The following is a 22697-nucleotide window of genomic DNA, read 5'->3' as shown; positions in this document are numbered from 1 at the left end:
CGACTTCCTCATAGTTCTCTTATTCACCTTTATCAGTCAATAGAATATAATTCAGTGTAGGGGAGTACCTCTATGGTGGTCTACTAGTTCTGGCAGCCACAAGAATGTTTTGATTTACTTTGGGGGTATGTTTTCCTAGTCTTCCTGAGCAATATTCTCCATCTCAATAAATGAAAGATCTCTCAACTGATTCACTTCAAACTTCTTGGCTTCATCACTTGTGCTCTTGGACTCTGTTTTCAACCTATCTTTATACAAGGCACCTTCATTGAAGATTAAGTTCTTGTTCTTGATAACCTTAAGACTTTGGTCATCCCAGAAGTGATAACAAAACTCAATACCACCATGGCCAATAAAAAAACATATTTTAGATTTGCGTCAAGTTTACTTCTAACAGTAGAATCAATGTGAATATAAAAAACACAACCAAAAATTTTCAAGAAAGAAAGGTTTACCTCTTTGCCGCTCCGGACCTCTTCTAGTATTTAGGAATCAAATGGTGTTGATGAACCTTTGTTGATTAAATAGGCAACAGTGCTAATAGCCTTAGACCAAAACATCTTTGGCAATCCCACATGTAATTTCATGCTCCTAGCACACTCATTCAAAGTTTTATTCATCCTCTCAGCCACACCATTTTGTTGAGGTTTTCTAAGATTGGTCTTCTTCATCTTGATTTCATTATCAGTACAATACCGATTAAAATCATCATGTATGTATTCTCCTACATTATCTGACTGCAAGCACTTCACCTTCAAATTTGTCTCATTCTCAGTTGTTGTTCTCCATCTCTTGAATGTGTCAATGACATCAGATTTCTCTTTTAGGAGATAAACCCATAATTTTCTACTTGTATCATCAATAAATGTCACATAGTAGTTAGAACCACCAAGGGAAGTAATAGTTGAATACTCCCACACATCTGTGTGAACCAACTCCAATTTTGCTATCTATTGTTCCTTTCCAGCCTTTGAAAAGCTAACCCTTTTCTGCTTGCTAAAAATATAGCCTTCCCACAAATTGTTATTTATAGTTTTCAACCCTTGTAGCTTCCCTTTGGACTGAAGCACTTTCATTCCCTTCTTACTCATGTGACCGAGCCTATAATGCCACAAGTCAAAATCAGTAACAGCACTAGCAACTACAACCATGTCTCTACAACTAGAAGTGATGAAAAAAGTTCCAGTTTTAGCTCCTCGTTCAACAACCATGGCTCCCATAGTGACTTTCCAGGCAACAACATTAAAAGTCACATTATGATCTTCATCATCAAGCTGCCCTACTGAGATCAGATTACACATCACTTTTGGTACATGTCTCACCTTATGAATTTTCCACACTGACCTGTTTGACATCTTCAAATTGATATTACCAATACCGACAATATCCAAAGGTTCTCCATCAGTAAGATACACCTTCCCGTGATCTCCAGCAACATAATTCTCCACGATTTCATGATGTGCAGTGGTGTGAAAAGAAGTTCAATGAATCTAGCACCCAAGAGTCATAAGGGCTATCAACAGACAAGAGTAAAGCGTCTTGTACCTCTTCAGTCACTGCATTTGCAGCATCACTTTTTTTTCATTCTTCTTTGGTGCTCTACAGTTCTTCTTTATGTGACCAGACTTGCCACAATTCCTATATTCCACATTCCTTCCAAATTTTGACTTGCTTCTACCATTCATTGACTTCCCTCTACCCTTGACCTTGTTGGAATTCATCTCGAATTTTTTTCCCCTAATATCGACATTTAGGATAGAATTAGATGTCGACGATTCTCCAGAGTCCTTTCTATGAACTTTCTCCCCCATAATGGTATCCCGAACATCATTAAAGATCAACTTTTCGTTGCCTACAGAGTTGTTATCCGCATGCCTCATAAGCTCCAACAATTTGGTAGAGACGCCAAAAGAATTAAAGCACAAACCTCACCATCAAATTGAGGTCAATTGATTGACAATCATGCTAAACTCATTCAAATGTGATGATACTGGTGTATTTTCTGTCATCTTTAAATTGAAGAGTTTTTTTCATGAGATGTACCTTATTATTTACGAAAGGCTTCTTATACATTATCCGATAGAATCTTCATCATCCCCGTTGTGGTTTTCTCCAACGCCACGTTGTAAACAACGTTCTTCAACAGTGTTAACTGGACTACTCCCAACACTTATCTATCGAGAAGATTCTACTCATCATCTTTCATACCTTCTGGTTTCATATCCAGAAGTGGTGAGTGCACCTTTTTATTGTATAGATAATTTTTTATCTGCATGCTCTAGAACGCAAAATCCATTCCATCGAACTTGTTGATTCCAAGTGCAAATCCTTCTTCGCCAGCCATTGCTCTCAATCATGAACCCAAACTCTGATATCACTTGTTAGGATTTAGATACCCTAATTCCAAACTAACGAGATCAATAATAATAATGCCCAAAGAAAGGAAAAGCAAACACAATAAAACATAACAAGATTTATACAAGTTCGCCTCAAGGTGAGACTAAATCCGGTCTTCTGCCGCTATTGTAATCCACTATGAAGATGAAATAAGAGAGATCACACACACTTACAGGTGTTGTTTTTCACTAATCTCTCTCAGCCGCAACTGATGCTCCTCGGATGAATGATGGTAAAACCCTAATAGCGGCATCCAAAATATAAAGAGACCTGAATTTATGGAACAGAAAAATACTTCATTGGTTTATTAATATAAGAGTACATGAACCTCTATTATAATAAAAGAAAGTAGTAGAGTCCAATTACAATAAAAGTACCTTTGTCCCAATTACACCCAAACTCTAACACTTAAAGATTAAGTCCTAGCATAATTAAATAAATTAATATAGATAAAAGACAAACATAACTCAAACTAAAACTCTTCTAAAACATGACCATAAGATAAAGATGCCTTTTTGAATCCTTCTTTATCTTCCAACCAGCTTGTGGTTATATTTGTGAGTCCTTCTTGATCTTCCAATTTATGTGATACGGATGCCTGCTCGTGGTAATCATGTTGGGTCCTACTTCTTATGGGCTTAAGCCCATCTTCCAACACTCTTAGATATGTGGGCCTTCCTTGGTCGTATGGGCTGGAGCCCATCTTCCAACACTCCCCCTCAAGTTGGGGGCGAGACAACATCATGAACTCCCAACTTGTTGCAAATGATGTATAAGATTTTTTTTGTATAAAATGGTAGTCTTCAATATCTTCCAACACTCCCCCTCATATTGGTGCTCTCTTCCATGAGGCTTAGCTAGCCAATTCAAGGGGGGTATAACATAGATGTAATAATAAGCTCATCCATCATGGTGTCCCAATCCGGGCATCGACTCTCATTGGTAGATATTTCTGATGGGGTATCAAGTTCCTCTGTCACGGTGTCCCAACCGTTGGTATTTTTAAGTTCCTCTATCATGGAATCCCAACCGTTGATATTTTTTATATTTTTGATGGGCTATTAATTTCCTCCATCATGGAATCCCAACTGTTGATATTTTTTATATTTTTTACGGCGTATTAAGTAAATGATGGTATGAGAAAGGATATTGAGGCCACCTCTTCTTCAATAATAATGTCTCATCCAAAGAGACTTAGTTGCAGCTAAAATATAACACGATCATCTTCCAACACATATAACACAAATCAAAATAATAAACTTGTAAAAGGACCCATGAATTAATCATAATCCGTTATAAATATTTCTTCTTAGATGCAAAAGTTGTGCCCCCCCCCCCCCCCCCCGCCCCCCCCCCCCCCCCTTTCTTGAATATTTTGGTCACATAAAACTTATCCACAACATATAAAATACTTCTTTCTTGTAATTCTTCTACTTTTCCCCGTCAAGCTGGGAGGTAATGGCAATGATCCCAGCTTGAACCAAATATCATAGATGTAGTAATAAGCTCAAATAACATAGATGTATAAATAACCCCCAAACCAGGGAGAAGTTAGATATTTTCCTGATATAGCAACTCAAAAAGTTACTCAAAAACAATGGGTTTAAATTCGAATTTTTCAATGCAACAGAATACCAACATGACCTTTGATTCTTCCAATGTGAATATATCTTTAAATATAGATCAGACTGATATAAAATTTTCTCCATATAAGAATAGACTTAAATACTTTCATCCAAGTATAAATTCTCTTCATATAATATAATTATCAGAAGATAAATATGTTATGGTCCCTAGCCATGGATCGAGTAACTCGGCGTGGGATTTGTGAATCCAACACTATAATAGAGTTGCTGCTCTCAGTAAGGATGAAAAGGAGTCTCTTTTATTTGGCTGTTCTTGGTATGGATAAAAAGGAGTCTCCTTTCTTGGCTATTCTCAGTAAGGGTTGAGAACTCTTGCTGCTCTCGGCCAGGAAGGGCTTGAACCCTTGGTTGCTCACAGTTGAGAGGGTTAGGATCCTCTTGGCTAAGTGCTTCTATTCGTGTCTGAGAGATTAGGTATACCTAATCCTGCACGTTGCAGGATTAGAGGTTGACGCACCTCTCTTAGAGGTTGCTCTCAGTTTGGGGCTGGAGAGCCCTAACCCTTGCTCGAAATGAGGGAGAGAAGCCCTCAACTTGCTGTTGCAGACGTAGGGGAGGCTATAGCCTCTGATTGAACTCAGAAACTGGGAACAAAACTTCACCCCTAGCTTCGATAAGAACATATAATTCAAAAGGGAAAGAATAAACCCAAAATCAAGAGAGAGATTAAAGCTGGAGCTCATCTAGGAGAACTCCGAAACCCTAGAGCTTGTCAGGGAGAACTCCAAACCCTGTTTAACCTAATTCAATGCTTGATTTTCTTCTATTCTTCTCCCCTCTAAATAGGGTTTGACGTTATGAGAGTCTAGGGCTTAAAATTGATAATTCAACCCTTGCGACCTGGATCCTTACATACTTAATGAAAAACAATACTTAAAAGCAATATAAAATATAAAATTACAAGTAATTAACTCAGTGAGTCATTGCCTCCTCCTTTGGTGAGCTATTGAGTCCTCAACATCAACCCCCCCCTCCCCCCCTACCCCCCATGGAGAAAGAGCTTGTCCTCAAGCTCGTAAGTTGGGTAGACCTGTTTGAAGTTGGCCAGTTGTTCCCATGTAGTAGCCTCTTGTTCGGTGTCCTTCCATTGAACTAGAATCTCCCACTGGTCATTAGTACGATGGGCACCTAATAATGTACCTTGAGTAAGAATAACCCATCCATTGTTCACTGGAGGAAGTGACGGGATTGTCGAAGGAGGTGGACCTTGAAAGGGTTTAAGTAAGGAGACATGGAACACATCATGAAGTTTAGCGATTGTGGGAAGTTACAATTGATAGGTGATTGGCCCGACGCGTCGAATAATAGAGAAAGGTCCAAAGTACTTTGGAGAAATTTTATGACGGTGTTGGCCCACTAGTGTGTTGGCGGTAAGGTTGGAGTTGTAACCAGACATAGTCTCCTTCTTTGTATGCGATATCCTGGTGTCCCTTGTTGTAGAAGTCCTTCATACAAACTTGTGCTTTGAGGAGGCAAGCCGAAATATTTTGTTGCACCTGGTCCCGCTTAATGAGTGCTTGATCAATAGAGTCCTCTCAGGTGGACCCCAAAGTATATGAGAGAAGCTGAGGAGGATCTCTGCCATATAGAATGCTGAAGGGAGTAGACTATAGTGCAGTGTGGAAGGAAGTGTTATAGCAATATTCAGCTCGCGGTTGCCAATGAACCCAATTTTTAGGACGATCGCCCACTAGACATCGAAGATACATTTCCATAGTGCTATTAACTACCTCGGTTTGGTCGTTTGTTTGTGGAGATTTGTCAATGGTGCTACTAACGGTCCATAGTTCCTGATAAATTTTCTGTAATATCCTGCCAATCCCAAAAAATGTCTCAAAGCAGAGGTATTCATAGGTTGCGGCCAATCGGCAGTAGCTTGAATTTTCCTGGAATCAACAGTGACCCCATCATGGGAAATAATATGGTTGAGATAGGCCACATATGATGTTGCAAATGAGCATTTAGATTTTTTTAAATATAATTGATGGGCACATAACAGTTGAAATACCAATCTTAAATGCTCTAAATGTTGAGGTCCGAACTTGCTATAAATGAGTATGTCATCAAAGAAAACAAGTAAAAATTTGTGACGAGAGTTGCAGAATACCTCGTTCATTATCGCCTGGATTGTGGATGGTGCGTTGGATAACCCAAATGGCATGACTGCAAATTCAAAGTGGTCGTGATGAGTGTGGAAGACAGTTTTCTTGATGTCATCTGGATGCATACGAACCTGATGATATCCGAAGAGCAAGTCCAATTTTGTGAATATATATGACCGGTGCAATTCATCTTAAAGCTCCTCCACCATAGGAATAGGGAACTTTTCTTTCACCATTTGGTCATTCAAATCCCGATAATTGACACAAAATCACCATGTACCATCATATTTCTAAACGAGGAGGACTGGTGATGAAAATGGTGAATGGTTGCCACGAATAAGGCCTTGTTGTAACATGGCTTGGCACTGTTGTTCAATTTCATCTTTCAGGAGGTGTGGGTATCGATAAGGTCGAACAACCACCACTTTTGAGCCCTGTTTTAAACATATCCGATGGTCATAGTGCCTCAAGGGAGGCAGCCCAGAGGGCTTTTGGAACAAGTTAGAGAATTCATCCACAAGATGTTCTATATTGTTGTTCGGATTGTCTTGTGTGTGAAGCGTATGAATGTTGGCTTGTCCACGTGACTGCCTTGTAATAGTACTTGTTGTCTGCTAGTTTCAAAACTCATAGTTAAAGTAGTGAAATCCCATAAAATAGGGCCTAATGTTTGTAGCCATTTAATACCCAATACCATATCGAACCCAGCTAGAGGTATGACAAAAAATTCTGAATGAAAGAAAGTTGTACCGATTGAGAATTTTACGTTTTTGCTGATGCCGTGGCTAGGAAATTTTTCTCCATTGGCAACCAATACTGTTGATGTTGAGTGTGGAAGTATCTGTAGTTGAAGATGTTGAGCAGCGATCAAACTGAGAAAATTATGTGTACTTCCCGAATCCACAAGGCTGAAAAGGTCCTGGTCCATCACCCGAGTCCGGACTTGCATAGTTTAGGCGAATTTTAGTCCTATAATGGCATTCAGAGAAATTTCTGGTGTATCCTCCTCATAGGATCATCAATTTGTTGTGATTCTATGATTTCATCAACCTCTAACTAGAACAACCATTTACACTGATGGCCTACTCTGTATGGTTCATCATAGTTGTAACATAAGTTCTTTGCCCTGCGGTCAGCCATCTCCACACTAGTAGTTTTTTTAATATACTAGGCGGGCGGGTTGCTGGGTCGTGTATCTGCTGCAGGAGTAGTACTGGGATGATTTCTGACCTATTGCCCTATTGGAAAAGTTATCTGAGGGTTAGTGTTGCACCTCCCTTGCCAACTATTGGAAGTGTTCCGGTCCCCTGGCCAAGCTGTCCTCTTGTTTTAAAATTTTTGTCGAGTTTCCAGTGCACGAGCTAGATTCATTGCTCGAGCAAAGTCATCAGGTGTGTGGAGCTCCACCTCTAACCTTAATGACTCATTAAGGTCAGTTGTAAATAAATTGACCTGCTAGTCTATGTGAACCATCCGACTGGCTCATGCCAATGTTTCTTGGAACTGTTTTTGATATAGTTCCACTGGGCTAGTTTGTCGTAACAACACCAAATCCCCCAAGGGGTTACTATGGGCTGGAGGACCGAACCGTATAGTGCATAATTCCTTAAAATCTTCCCAATCCAGCACCAATTTATCCAACTCTACTTGATGAAACCAGAGTTGTGCTTCATCGAGCATGTGGAAGGCAGCCAGTCCCACCTTATCAATTTTTTATGTTCTCTGATGGGTAAAAAATATTTTGCACCTATGTAACCAAATCAAGGGGTCATCTGACCCATTAAAAGTAGGGAAGTCAAGTTTTGTATACATTGGTACAGTGCCTCCTCCTTGGTTGAAATTTCTCGTCTGGTCAAGAAAGGCAGTGCGCCCTGTAAACTAGTCTACCCTTCTGTTGTGCGAGTTGTCCTCTACTCTTTGCTCTACGGTTGAATTTCTTCCAACCGTAATATTTCCCATCATTCTAGAAAGTATATCAATCTGGAGATTAATATTTAGAAGTTGTTCCAACTTCTCCATGATTAGGGCAAACTTTCTTTCATTCTCTGCTTTTTTTTCTTCTTGTGCCTGTTGCACTCTGATCGTCAACTCTTTTAACTCACCATTGTTGGGATCCCCCATGTTACCCTGCTCTACTACCAAGTTATTATGATCCCTAGCCATGGATTGAGTAACTTAGCATGGGATTTGTGAATCCATCACTGTAATAGAGCTACTGCTCTCCGTAAGAATGATAAGGAGTCTTTTTTCTTTGGCTGTTCTCAGTAAGGATGAAAAGGAATCTCCTTTCTTGGCTGTTCTCGGTAGGGGTTGAGCACTCTTGCTGGTTTCGGAGAGGAAGGGGTTGAACCCTTGGTTGTTCACTTCTAAGAGGGGTTACGACCCTCTCGGCTAATTGCTTCTATTCACGTCTGAGAGATTAGGTATCCCTAATTCTGCTCCTTGCTGGATTAGAGGCTGACTCACCTCTCTTAGAGGTTGCTCTCGGTTTGGGCTAGAAAGCCCCGACCCTTGCTCGGAATGAGGGAGAGAAGCCCTCAAATTGTTTCTGTGGATGTATGGGAGGCTATAGCCTCTGATTGAACTTGGAAACAAGGAACAAACCTTCCCCCTTGGCTTCGGTAAGATCAATGCAATACAAAATTCACAAGGGAAAGAATAAACCCAAAATCTATAGAGAGATTATACCTGGAGCTCATCAAGGAACTCCAAACCCTGTTTAACCTAATTCAATGCTTACTTCTCTTCTACTCCTCTCCCCCCTAAATAGGGTTTGACGTCATTAGAGTTTAGGGCTTAAAATTGACAATTCTGCCCTTGCGACATGCATCCTTACATACTTAATGAAAAACTATACTTAAAGCAATATAAATTTGAAATTAAAAGTAATTAACTCAGTGAATCATTGCCGACTCCTTTGGGTGATTGGGTGAGCTATTGAGACCTCAACAAAATAATCTGAAAGATTTCGTTCTGTGTCATCTGGCCAAACTAAGCATTGTTTCTCCTTTTTTTCCCAGCATGACCATTGATAATTCCAAGATCAATATCTCCTTATAAAAAAAACTCATATCGAGAATTGGTTGAATAGGTAACAAAATATACTTACAAATATTTCTTTTGATATATAGTTCTCCATATAAAGTCTCGTTCTTGATAGCATAAAATACCTCGGAAGTTTAAGCTTTCTGCTACTACTCGAACCTTTTTTTCAATTTGACCTTCGCTGTTTCAAATATCGATTTCTCTGTGAAGATAAATTCGATTGAAAATTGGTTGAATACTGAAGAAAATAGACTTATAGATATTTAATTTTATATATATATATCTCCATATAAAGTCTCCTTCTTGACCTCGGAAGTTGAAGCTTTCTGCTGCTGCTCAAACCTCTATTGCAATCTGACCTTTGCTCATTAAAATATCGATTTCTCTTTGTAGATAACTCCGATTTGAAAAATTAGGGCAACCGCGATACAAGAGTAAAATTCCCAAACTGCCCACAATGAAACAATAGTTAATATATTGTGGACTTGGCGGGCGCTCCGCTCCCACACCCCCAGGAGGGGGGCTCCCCACCCCCTCAAACCCCCACGAAGACCTTACCACGAAGGTCGACCTGCGTACCGACTCAGCGTAAGCCTTAATTAGGCTCCACAACTTAACATTATGCAAGTCATCTTATTTCATACCTCCAATCCACCTAGGCTACCACCCACACATCTTACATCATCTAATGATGGTTCCTTCATAAATCCTCTATTAGAGATGCATGACAATGAGCTTCTTAGGAAGGACAATCATGTCTTAGAGATCCATGGTATTAAAGTCAACACAAGTTTGTTTTGTTAACTTAAAATTATCTTTTGATTGTAGTTTATTTATTTACGTTGTGAATAATTTATACGCATGTAGATGTCTCTCTATCCACATCATTTCTCAAGTGAGGAAGTGGCTAGTCGAAGGGCTCCAGAGTAGACAACATTATCAGAGAGCAAGGAAGGAAGACCACTATGGAGTTTAGGGATTCATAGACGAGGGCATTTGTAAGTTATAGTCCCCTCTTCATCCATTGGGTAGGTCATGTGCTTATGAACTATATGGACCTAAGGGTGGATACTTTCAAGGTCTATATCGATAAAGTAGGAAAATACTAAAATTTTGACAATTAACTTTTTTTTACACTTCTTTTATTGTTTATGTTTGCTAATAATTTTGTTCTATGTTATTTATTTATCTGAAGGAAAACTTTGATGTTGATATTCAAAATAATGTGGAGGCGCATGTCGCCATACACTCGATATGGGGTGTTGTGTTCAATAGTACTAGACCAACATGAACATCAGGTATAGGAAGCACAGGTGTCACCATGTTGCACAGTCCACCCCCTATGGAGAGGTTTCCCTTCAAGATTGGCAGTGGCTATGTTAGATGTCTTTTTAGGAGAGAGGCTTCAAATAACTAGAATCAATAAAATTGTATACAAAAATTTCAATTATTTTTGTTCACTAATTTTTAATTTTAAATTGCAGAGACATCTAGAGTAAATGTTAAAATTGTTAGAAAAAAAATATGTTGACATACCATAGGAACAGAGTTATTTATGAACATTTGAGAGGAGATGATATGTATTTTAAAAAAAATATCTTTTTTATTTTATTATTAGTGTAAAACATTCACATTTGCATTTTAAAATTTGTAGGTTAAAATTGCTCTAAGATTGAGTAATTTAGGATTACTCATTAGTTACAATATGGGCAGACCGAACGAACTAAAGAACCATACATAAGTGTAATCATAGTTATGTTAAAGATTATAGAGTAATAAGTTGAGCTTGTCTTTTTTTTTTCATGATTTTTTCCTTTCCTTAAGCAGCCTCAAGGGCATTCTTATAATATTTCTTGAAATTTTCATTATAAATATTATAAAGGGATGAGCCAACCCTAATTATGACGTGAGGAAGAGCTCTTCTTGGAGTTCTTCTTCAAGCTCTCTTTCATCTTCTTCCTTCTCTCTCACACTCACTCGCTAACTCCATCTCTTCTCTCTTCCTCTCTTTCCACTTCTCTTTCCTTCTTCACAACTAAGTACACCTTTATGAATTAAACTCTAGAACATAAATGGTATCAGAGTAGGGAATCTATGGTTTAACTTTTTTTAGCTATTCAAGTTGTTCATGCATATAAAACACTCAACTTTTATGCCATTAAAAACATAGAAGTCGAGTATATAGCTCGACCTACACGAACAACTTGATGTAGAGAAATCCTTTTCAAGTAGATAAGACTTCATAAAATCATCCTTCTACCATCATCCATTGATTAAAAAAATGTCCCAATTATGTTTATCAAGCTTTATTTATTTTTTTAATTTTTTCATGCTCCTTAGGAGGGTTTTACTCCATATAAACTCATTTTTTGTTCATTATTAGGTGACCTTAGATCAGGCTTGTTTTGATATTATTGCATAGCCATTAAAGTCTTGACAACTCCTTTGAATAGGTCTTCAATCTTGTTTGTGACTTGGGAGTTTTAGCATCATTAGTAGCTTGAAACCCTAATTTAGGGTTTCAAGACTTTCAGCCATCGAATAATCCATTAAGTCCATGTAAGAGCTCTTGTTTTTTATCTTGTTGATTTAGTCGAGTTCCTAGATATTTTTTGCATCAATTGAATATTCTCCTAAGTTAAAAAAACATGAATTTCATATTGATACTTGGGAATTTGAATTTTACATATATACTTGCTCTTACATGCTTGTTTTCAAGTAGTTCTTAATTCCTATCATAAGTAATTGTCTTTGTCAATGATAGTGGGACTACATAAGTTAAATCCCTGGTCTTCTATTGAGTTTTTTAATTTTTGAATACTCTTGTTATCATCCTCAATCATGGATGAAATGTCACCTTCTCCTTCTGAATTTTGGGAAAATGTTGTCTTAAAAATAACTACAATTCCATTAAAAGGTGTCTCCAATTATTTGTCTTAGTCTCAATCTATCAAAATATTTCTCATTACTTGTGACTTTGATGGTCATCTCACAAAGTCTCCTCTTTTTCTTAATGAGGAGGATACTAACTAAAAAAAAGTGGCCAAAGAAGACATATTAGTATTTAATTGACCGATTAATAGTATGTAAGAGTTTATGGCTAGCAATGTTGTGCAATTAGAGACTGCCAAAGTTATATGGGATAAATTCATCAATCTCTACTCTAGCATTGAAGGTCTACAAAGGCCATAAGATGTTTTTTAGGTTACAAGAATGGAAGCTAGTTCATCCATATTCCACAAACATTATTGTCCAAGAAAGACAGAAAAGAATTAGGTGGAGCTATTTGCCTTGATGTTGCCAAGACTCAAAATTTAATGTCTTCTACCAAACCCTTGTTTGATGATATATATATGCTACAATGCTTCAAATTCCAACCAAGTCAATAGAGTTGAAGATTAAAACTCTTGACACATCAGCCATGCTTACTTAAGATAGAGGACAAACTTATTCAGGTAGATGGTGAGGCAAAGTACTAGTAGTGGTAGGGGACAGAGGTTGTAGCTCTGGAGAGGTTTTTAGAGATTATTCCACCTCTAGACACTTCTCTATCCCTCATATTTGTTCTTATTGTGAAATAAATAAACCACCTTGTTGAGAATTGTTCAAATCTACAAGGGAAACCAATTAATATGAATCAAGTTGTTGGTGTTCTAGAGAATAAAGCAATTGTTGGTATTCAACCACAACTAGTTAGAGCAATCATATAGAAGAAGATTATGAAGCTCTTCAAAAACATAAAAGTATGTGTTCGTTATGCTCATCATTTAGATGTGTGTACAAATAGATTTCTCATAGCCTTTTCTTCTCTTCTATTTGACCAAGCAAGGGATGTCAGATTGAATGACTCTGACTTGATTGCTATGTCGAGCTCTCTGGTATGGTCAAATGGTGACGCAAAGTTGTACTTTCTAATATGAGTTGCTTGTTCATTTTTTTTGTATAAGCTATTTGGACAATCCTTGGCCAATCGAACTTTCCTCCTATGGTTTTTTTATCTAATAACAAACTTAATGCATGTCATTGTTAACTTAAATATTTGTTATCATCAAAATTATTTCAATTGAGATCTTGCTAGTACCATCTTTACTTTGCATAAAAAAATAATGTCTCTTGTTTAAGGGAAATTTGTTAGAAAATAACAATGAATCATAAATTTTTTTGTGGGTTAGTTAAAATATTTATGGTAGTTTTTCTAATTATATGTTTTATATACATTGTTTAGGTGTTGCTTCACTGAACATCAAAAGGTAGAAGATGAACTAGCAAGGCTCACACAATAGCCATGTTGGCTTGCTACAATTTGCTATAAGAACCAAGTCTAGCACTACATAATACGGTATCAAATCAGCAATACAAAACCAAAAGTTGGATGGTTCAAATTCGCATGTGTAGCCCAATGTGTAGCACCATATCCACACTGCCATTTTCATTTCTTCCAAGAATATTGATCTGCATATCCGATTGCATGGTCCAAAAAAGGGAATTCAATTTAATCTATTTATTTTTTTTTATTTTTCAGCTTATTTCTTATCCAACCTAACCAAATTTGATATTCAACAACAAACGAGTCCAGTTATACCAATTTTCCTTTATTTTTACTCAACTTTCACATATATTTAGATATTTAATCCACGTAAATATACAATATTATTTCTTTCTTTCCCACTTTAACAATTTTTTTATCATTTTTAATTTTAAAAAATCCTTTAAAATCATATTTGTTTTAAGGAATTATTGATTGGCTCGATTGCCAAATTCAAGGAAATTTGGAGCATTGATTGATGATTCAAATTCTTCTATGGCCCGCCTATAAATAGGCTCCAATTAATATCAAGATCAACTGATTCAATAAAATTTCTCCTTTTTTCCATCCTTGGTGTAAGTCTTCATAGCCAGAACATGTAAAATTTAGCATTTTTTCTTTGTTTCAATTATATTGCAATGCAACAATAGAAACCTAGGTTCATCCAAGTTGGATTCACCCAATGTTTAAATTCACAATCAAACTTGAATTAAATTATTTAAATTTAATTTATTCTCATTTTACATTTTTCTTCTCCAATACATTGACAATTGGTTTTCATTGATATTAATGATAAAAAATAATGGCTCAGCTTGGTTCGATGCCACCCCTGGTCACAAGAATTTTATTTCGTATTTACTTTGTTATATTTTTAATAGACCATTATTTTTATAATTAATATCAATGAACACCGATTGTCAACTTGAGCTCGACTCGGATATGGCTCGGTTCGATTCGATTTATCTCAATCTGGAACTTAATTCGAGATCGAGATATGGCTTGTATAAGTTAATGAGCTGACCTTGAGCGAACCATGGTTCGGTTTAGAAGCTCGTGAGCTGGCTTGTTAACTTTATGAAGGCCCGAGCGACTAGCGACGGAGTCACGAAGCGATTCTTCGTTTCATTCTTAGGAATCAGGATACTCGGGATTCGACAACATCAAGTTCATGAGCGGAAATGGGGATTTGGGGCTCGAGAAGATCGAAAGAAAATTGAATGGTGGCAAGAAAAATCGGAGTGCAATCTGCTCCTTTAGGTAAGTTTTGGTTTTTTATTCGATTTCGTCTTCTTATTCTTCATTGTTTCTCTCCCATTTCTTCCTCTCTGATCTTCTTCCTCTTCAATATCATCCTCTCTGATCTTCTTCCTCTTCGATTTCTTCCTCTCCTCTTTGATCTTCTTCCTCTTCAATTTCATCCTCTCTGATCTTCTTCCTCTTCGATTTCTTCCTCGCCGAAGGAAGTGATGGAACAGAGGTAAGTTCTTTTATTCTTTATCTTCTGGGTTTTTTCATCGTCGACGAAACAGTGGTTTTTTTCCATTTGTATCTGCTATGGATATGTTGTATTCCATTATTTTTCTTCGATCTTGCATTAAAACTGCTATGGACGAATCCCTCATGCTGTCAGGAGATTCTTCCTACTCATTTCTTGGAGGTAATGACTCTTACCATTCTATTGATTTTTTCAGTTTTTTAGCTCTTATTATTTTGTTGATTTTTCTATTTTTCCATTGTATTGTTTTGTTTGAGTATGCCTTGCTTACTAAGATGGCGACGTATAGCTATAATTGTTTGAACTTCGGCTTGCACATATTGGTCATGGGGTCAGAGAGTGTTTCATTTATTTTAGCCAATACTTGATTTTCTTTTCTGTTGTTATTTTTTTTTCAATACAAGACTAATTATTTGGTATGACAGTTTTTCACATGTAGAATGTTTTACAAGTAAAAGAGCTTCATTTTTTTATATACAAAAAGAAACACAGTGTGTAATTTAACCCGTCATGCACACACTTCTTTTTCATAAAAAAAATAGTGTGCATGATGGATTAAATGCACATTTTTTAACATAGTCTAATATGTAAACAGTTTTCCAATCTAAACATGAACTGCTCAAAATCCACTCAAGGCCAATAAAACACATTTCTTTTCTTGATTTTAAAACTAAAGTGGAAAAATACCCTCAGGTATTGATTGATTAAGTTTTCATTTTTTTTATTCTTGCCACTATTAGTTATCCCATTTCTGAAATTCTTTATGGTCTTAATATTTAATTGCTTTATTTTTTGAATGTCTTTGCTTGGAATGTATTTGTCCCCATGAAGAGGGGGTGTTGAGGCTACTGATTAATTAACTGTATTTTTTTGGGCAAGTACCCGATTTGTCAATTGGAAGAAAGGCAGGCAACTTGATCAAATTTTTTTTTGGTGGTGGTGTTTTAGCCTTGGAGATATCGGGGCAGAGGTGGTAGAAGGCAGAAGTTTTTGTTTTCTTGAATTTGTTGGTTGAAGCTTCAAAGCTGAATTACCACTCGCTTGAAGGTATTTACTAACTTTTTAAAAGGATCTTCATTTTTAGTGATCAAGAATCAAGATTTAGGATAGTGTACATTTATGAATTTAAACTAGGAAGAATAACTAGCAGTTTTTAGTATTAATCATTTTTTTTTGTATCTATCCTATTCAATTGGGGCTTAAACCCAGCTTGCATAGAACTACTAATGTTTTTTGGATTTATTTTTTCTTTATGTTTTTAATTTGTAATTTTTTGGTAGAAGTAAGAATGTCCATACCTCCTGCTCTTTTGATTTTCAGGACTCCATGAATTTAGCTCATGAAGAAAAAGGGAGAGAAACCCATTTGGAGAAAATTGGAGGAAGAAGGGTTATGGACTTGATTCCTAACCCTCCCCTTGAAGCTCTATTTATAAATTTATGAAACTACTGTATTACAATAATACCCCTAAACTTAGGGTTTAGGCTTTAGGGTTTTAACCCTAGAATTTTAACTTAATTACATCAATGCCATCTCTATAAGATGACTCTTTATTTGCCATCTTGTCATCTTGTATGTGGGCCTATGGGCCTTCTCCTTGATTTGTGGGTCTTGAGCTTGTCTTCTATATCTCTTGGTTGCATGGGTCTTCCTTGGTCTTATGGGTTTGGGTCCATCTTCTAATACATTTGGATATGTGGGCCTTCCTTGGTCGTGTGGGATAGGGCTTTATCTTCCAATAGTCCCCCTCAAGCTTGCTACAAATGATGTATAAAATCTTTGTATAAAATGGAACATCTTCCAATATGCCTTCATCTTCCAACACTCCCCCTCATGCTGGTGCTCTCGTTCATGAGGCCCAACTGGCATAATATCAGTGAGAGTAAATCACTCCTAGCCACTAAGACATTGCTCCATACTCTAGTCATAACTCATGTTGGATGTAGGGCACACGCTATCTTCTGTTGAATTTAGGATCCCTTTTCCAATATTCCGAGCAAGGGAAGAGAGAAAGAAAAAGGAGAAAGGGGGAAAAAGGCTCTCAGGTAGAGAGAAGAAGAGAAGAGGAACAAGGTGTGTGCCAAGTAAAGAGAGAGAGATGTACTCAAGAGAGAATTGTAGAACTTGATTAATTCCGAATTACAACACCTCTATTTATAGTAGAGGAAGTGATAGAGTCCTTATACAATTAACCTTTAAATATCCTAATTAAATTCCAACTCTAACTCTCTAAGTAAAGTCTATCTTGAAAGGATAACACAATCTAATAAAGTTCTAATATAAGTTGAACTATAACTCTTCTTTAATAACGCGGAAATAATGGAGGAGGTGAGCTTGTGGCCTTATCCTTGTGGATCCCACGTGATCTTCGAGCTCATATTGATCAGAGTCCAACTTGTGGTATCATTGTGGGTCCCACTTGATCTTCAAGTCTTCTAACTCATTTCAGCTTATGCTTATTATCTTCTTAACTCATACTAGTTTGGGTGAGGACTCTTCTTGGAATCCCACCAACTCGTGCACCATGGTGGGTCCCACATTGTAACAGTGTCTATCGGCATTGCTCTGAAGTGCCCACCTCCACCACCGTGTCCCTCCACAAGACAACGACTCTCAAGTGGTAGAGTAATATATGATATTGATGGGGAGGGGCATCAATATAATAATAAGTTCCTCCATCATGGACTTTCAACCACAAATATTTTTGAAAGTTTTTACAGGGATGAAGTTCCTCCGTCATGGACTCTCAACCACAAATATTTTTGATATTTTTGACGGGGATGAACTTCTTCCGTCATGGACTGCCAACCACAAATAATTTTGATATTTTTGATGGGGGTGAACTTCGTCCGTCATGGACTCCCAACCACTAATAATTTTGATATTTTTGACGGGGATGAAGTTCCTGCGTCATGGACTCCCAACCACAAATAATTTTGATATTTTTTACGAGAACATATAAATAATGGTATGAGACTACCTCTTCTTCAATAATAATGTCTCATCAAAAGAGACACAATAGTAGCAGCTGAAATGGGCTTGGGCCCATTTAACACGAACCAAAATAATACTTGTAAAATAACCAATGAAATAATCCAAAGCACATATCTGTTATAAATAATATGTTGACCAAGAAATAATCTGTTAATGCTTCAAAAATAATAATCCAGCCAAAGAAACACTTATCGAGTCACGCCAAAATATGTATAAACTTGGGCATGTATACCGAGGTAGAAAATAAGTGATCGGGGTTGACTTGGTCTGGCCAGAACAAAGACCCTCGGGTTGCTGGTTCGCTGAATTGACTCAGGCAAGTCCGGGTCTCGGCAGAACAAAGCGGGTCAGTAGGTGTTGAACCGGCTTTAATACGTTTCCTAAGTTAGGAAATGTTCAATTTTTAAACAATAACTTTGTCTTCCTCCCCGCTTCCGAACAGAACGGAAAAAACCAGAAGGAGACTTTCCAACCCCATGATAAATCCTGACAGCTGAAAAAGGAAAATTTTTGCCCGATGATAACTCCCGCCAGCTGAAAGTTTTCAAGAATGTTCCGAAGTAGAAAATCAATCCCGTAGAAGATATATTTTCCAGTGCGTCTTCTTCGGCAACAGTGGGTTGTCTTCCCTGACGCCGAAGCTGTAATGGACTCTAGGCGGAAACAATACAAAACGAAAACAAGATGGTGGAGATATTGCAAGATTATCGAAGTTGATGGGGCAGAAAATTTTCTGGCACCAAAAAATATATAGTTGGACGGCAATCGGAAGGAACGCTTGGTGACTTCCTCACCAAGAAGTTGTCTTCTCTGGAGCAACGAAAAAAAATACTTCTATTTGCAGCAGAGGCTACTATTACGGTTCAAAATCTGACACATGGATTCGTAGGGAAAAAGAAAAGAAAGAAGAAAATCAAGCCAAAGGGAAGCTTGAAAACCCTAGGTTCTTTGAGGAGAACGCACACCCCTGAGCTCGTTAAGGAGAACTCAAAACCTTTGTTTATTCTAAATCAATATTTGTCTTTCTCATTACTCTTACCCTTTAAATAGGATTCACCTTTACAAGGTTTAAGATAACATATTATAAAAATACCCTTATAAATAAAATATTCCAAAAATACCCTTGTGGCCTATTAATTCTTTAACTGAAATAAAATAAAGTAAATTAAAGAAAAAAATAAAATAATAATGTTATTGCGTGCATAACAGCTACCAGCAAAGTAGAGTGAAGACAGGCGAAGAATTTTGATAATTTTCTGATTGCTGGAGTAGAACAGAGATACCAAATAGAGAACGTGATCTGAGTGTCAATTATTATCAGTAAACTTGGTTGCATCCTGCTCTGCAGTGGCAATCCCCTCCCCGACTCTCAGGAACGTGCCTTTGGACTTTCCTCATGGGCTGCCCTTCCGAACAGAACTCTTCCACAACCGAGTTGAACTGAGCCAAGAGACCCATGATCGGAACTTGACTTGGTATTATCAAACACTTTTCACTAAGCTCACGACAGGAATAAAGTAAACTTAATTCCACTTTTGATTTTTCTTATCAAGAAGAAAACAAGTAAAAAAATTTAAAACTAAATTCAACAACTATAAAAAAAAAGAACATCAATATGAGAAAAGAAAAATAATGGGTTTCTTGGAATTCTGAAAACCATACTACGAGTCCTGAAAATCAATTATCTGATACCATGTTGATTTCCAGGACTCCATGAATTTAGCTCATGGAGAAAAAGGGAGAGAAACTCATTGGAAGAAAACTAGAGGAAGAAGGGTTATGGACATGATTCCTAACCCTCCCCCTAAAGCTCTATTTATAGATTTATGAAACTACTATATTACAATAATACCCCTGAACTTAGGGTTTAGGGTTTAGGATTTTAACCCTAAAATTTTAACTTAATTACATCAATGCCATCTCTATGAGATGACCCTTTATTTACCATACTGCCATCTTGTATGTAGGCCTATGGGCCTTCTCCTTGATTTGTGGGCCTTGAGCCCATCTTTTATATCTCTAGGTTGTATGGATCTTCCTTGGTCTTATGGGTTTGGGCCCATCTTCTAATACACTTGGATATGTGGGTCTTCCTTGGTCATGTGGGCTTGGGCCCTATCTTCCAACATGCTCAATTGACATTAGTAGTTAACACTAGTTCTAGTGTGGCCATAGATAAAGACTCAAATCCACCAGAGTCATATCCCTCTAGAAATATTAATGTAACAGAAGTGAGCTTGGATGAAGGTACGCTAAATGAGGAAGAAGGTAACTTTATCCATAGTTCAAAAAGACAAAAAAAGGTCTCATGTGTGGTTGGAATTCAAAGATGTCTCACTTGTAGATGGTACAAAAAAGGTTCAATGTATTCATTGTAAAACCAATTTGAGTATTATTAAGTGTAGAGTGACCACACATATGAGTCGACATTTGAAACGTTGTCCTAGTTGAAAAGCGGAAATGAGAAAATAAAGAACCATAAACTTTCAACCACTGGGGTCTAGTGTTGATTAGAGTCTATTTGGACTTCCTTCTATGAATTTTGAAGGCAAATATGATCAGGCTAAAATGAGAGTACTCATTGCTCATTAGATTTTTATGCATGAGCATCCATTCATTATAGTAGAAGAAGAGGGATTTAATTTTGTAATGAAAATGGAAAATGTGAATTATGAAAAAACATCCTGTAACACCATTAAGAAGGAGTGCATGGAGATGTGCGAGTCAGAGAAAAAGAAATTGAAAATTTGATTAAAAGAGATTAAGAAGATTAGTCTTACCACGGATCTTTGGAAGTCCTAAAATTAAAAGATCGAATACATGGTTATTATTAGGCATTTTATTGATAGTAATTGGAAGCTACAAAAATGAGTTTTGAGTTTTGTGCATGTTCCTCCTCATCGTTGTGGTGTAGACATAGTAGATGCTATTTACAAGTATTTAAAAGATTGGGAAATCAAAAATAAAGTATTTAGTATCTCAGTTGATAATTTTGTATATAATGATGTTTGTCTAAGAGTTTTAAAAGATGTTTTTTCAATAAAAGAATTGGTTTGTGGTGGAAAGTTATTTCATGTGCGTTGTTTTGCTCATATCCTAAACTTATTAGTCCAAGATGGTCTTGACTAGATTAAGGATATCATTGGGGTGTGTCTGAGAGTGTCAAATTCATAATGTTCTGAGGTTAAACTTCACACTTTTTCAAAAATTGTACAACAACTACAACTAGGTGAAAAGAGGTTGGTTATTGATTGTCCAACTCATTGGAACTCCACTTATGACATGTCGTCTTCTGCATTAAAATTCAAAGATGCATATTCTAGATTTCAAGATAGAGAACCAACTTATAATTGTTAGCCAAGTCTTGATGAATGGGAAAGGGTAAAAATGGTATGGGATTCTAGAAGTTTTTAATGTAGCCACTGATATAATTTTTGGGAGTGACTACCCTACTTCTAATTTGTACCTTAGTGAGGCACATAGGGTAAAACAAGTTCTAAATTTTTATTCTACAAATGAAATTGTTTTCATTAAGACAATGGTTTGTAGAATGAAAGAGAAATTTGAGAAGTACAAGGGTGAACGCAATTTGTTGATGATTGTTGCTTCAATTTTGGATCCAAGGGTCAAATTAAAGTTGATTGAAATGTGTTTTCCAGAGATATATTATGAAGAGGAAGCTACGATGAATATAAACTTAGCTCGACGGACCTTATATGAGATTTATGATGAATATGTATCCATATATAATGTGGAGATTAGTAATGAAGGGATTGCTTCATGTATTAGCTCCACAGGTGTTTCCACAAGTCGTAGGTTACATTCTTCATCAAGTTCTAGTTAGTCAAAATTAATGATTTACGTGAAACAAGTGAAAGTAGTGAATTCACCAAGGTCAATATATTTGTGAGGAAAGTTCACAATATGATTTTGATGTTTTAGAATGGTGGAAAGTGAATAATTTAAAATTTCGGGTATTATCTAAGATGGTAGCAAACATCCTTATAATTCTCATATCCATAGTAGCTTCTAAGTCTACCTTTAGTGCTAGAAGTAGAGTAATAGACTCATATCGTTCTTCCTTGGCACCAAATACAGTTCAAACTTTTATTTGTAGTAGTGATTGCGTTCGGGCTCTTCACGGTGTCAAAAAAAATTGAAAGGTGAACTACTTTTGAATAATTATTTATTATGATATTTTTTGGTATATTTTAAGTTTTATTTATTAAATTTTTGTTTGCTGATTACAGCCTAAGAAGAAGATAGTGGAGATAATGCTACCAATTACTTGATTTTTCATCTTTTTGTCATCTTCATAATTTTAATATTTTTCACTGCATTAATTAATTAGTAGTGGAAGAGTATTATTTTATCAGACAATAATAAGTTTTATTCTTTTCTGTTTGTCATATGTGAAGATTTTGCTCATGCGAATGGGGACTTCGTATATTATTTTTTAGCACAAAGAGAGAGAGCTAGAGTTTATAAATTTATACTAGATTTATAGTTTTTATTTGAGTGATTACAAATTGATATTGATATTTCAATGATGTTTTTGTGTTAGATTATTGAATTAAGATTATGCATAATATTATACAGTGTTTCTGATCCATTTTATGCATAGTATATAAATAATTTTATATAGGGTTAATGTATAGTGGTTATGCCCAATTTTAGGCAGAGCTCATGTCTAATTTTATGTAAAATGTATG

Source organism: Aristolochia californica, unplaced genomic scaffold, assembly GCF_029961685.1.
Source record: "Aristolochia californica isolate CCGP_79_NKW_82.1479 unplaced genomic scaffold, dmAriCali1.0.hap1 SCAF_6, whole genome shotgun sequence".
NCBI classification, from domain to species: Eukaryota; Viridiplantae; Streptophyta; class Magnoliopsida; order Piperales; family Aristolochiaceae; genus Aristolochia; species Aristolochia californica.
This window is presented reverse-complemented; position numbering follows the sequence as displayed.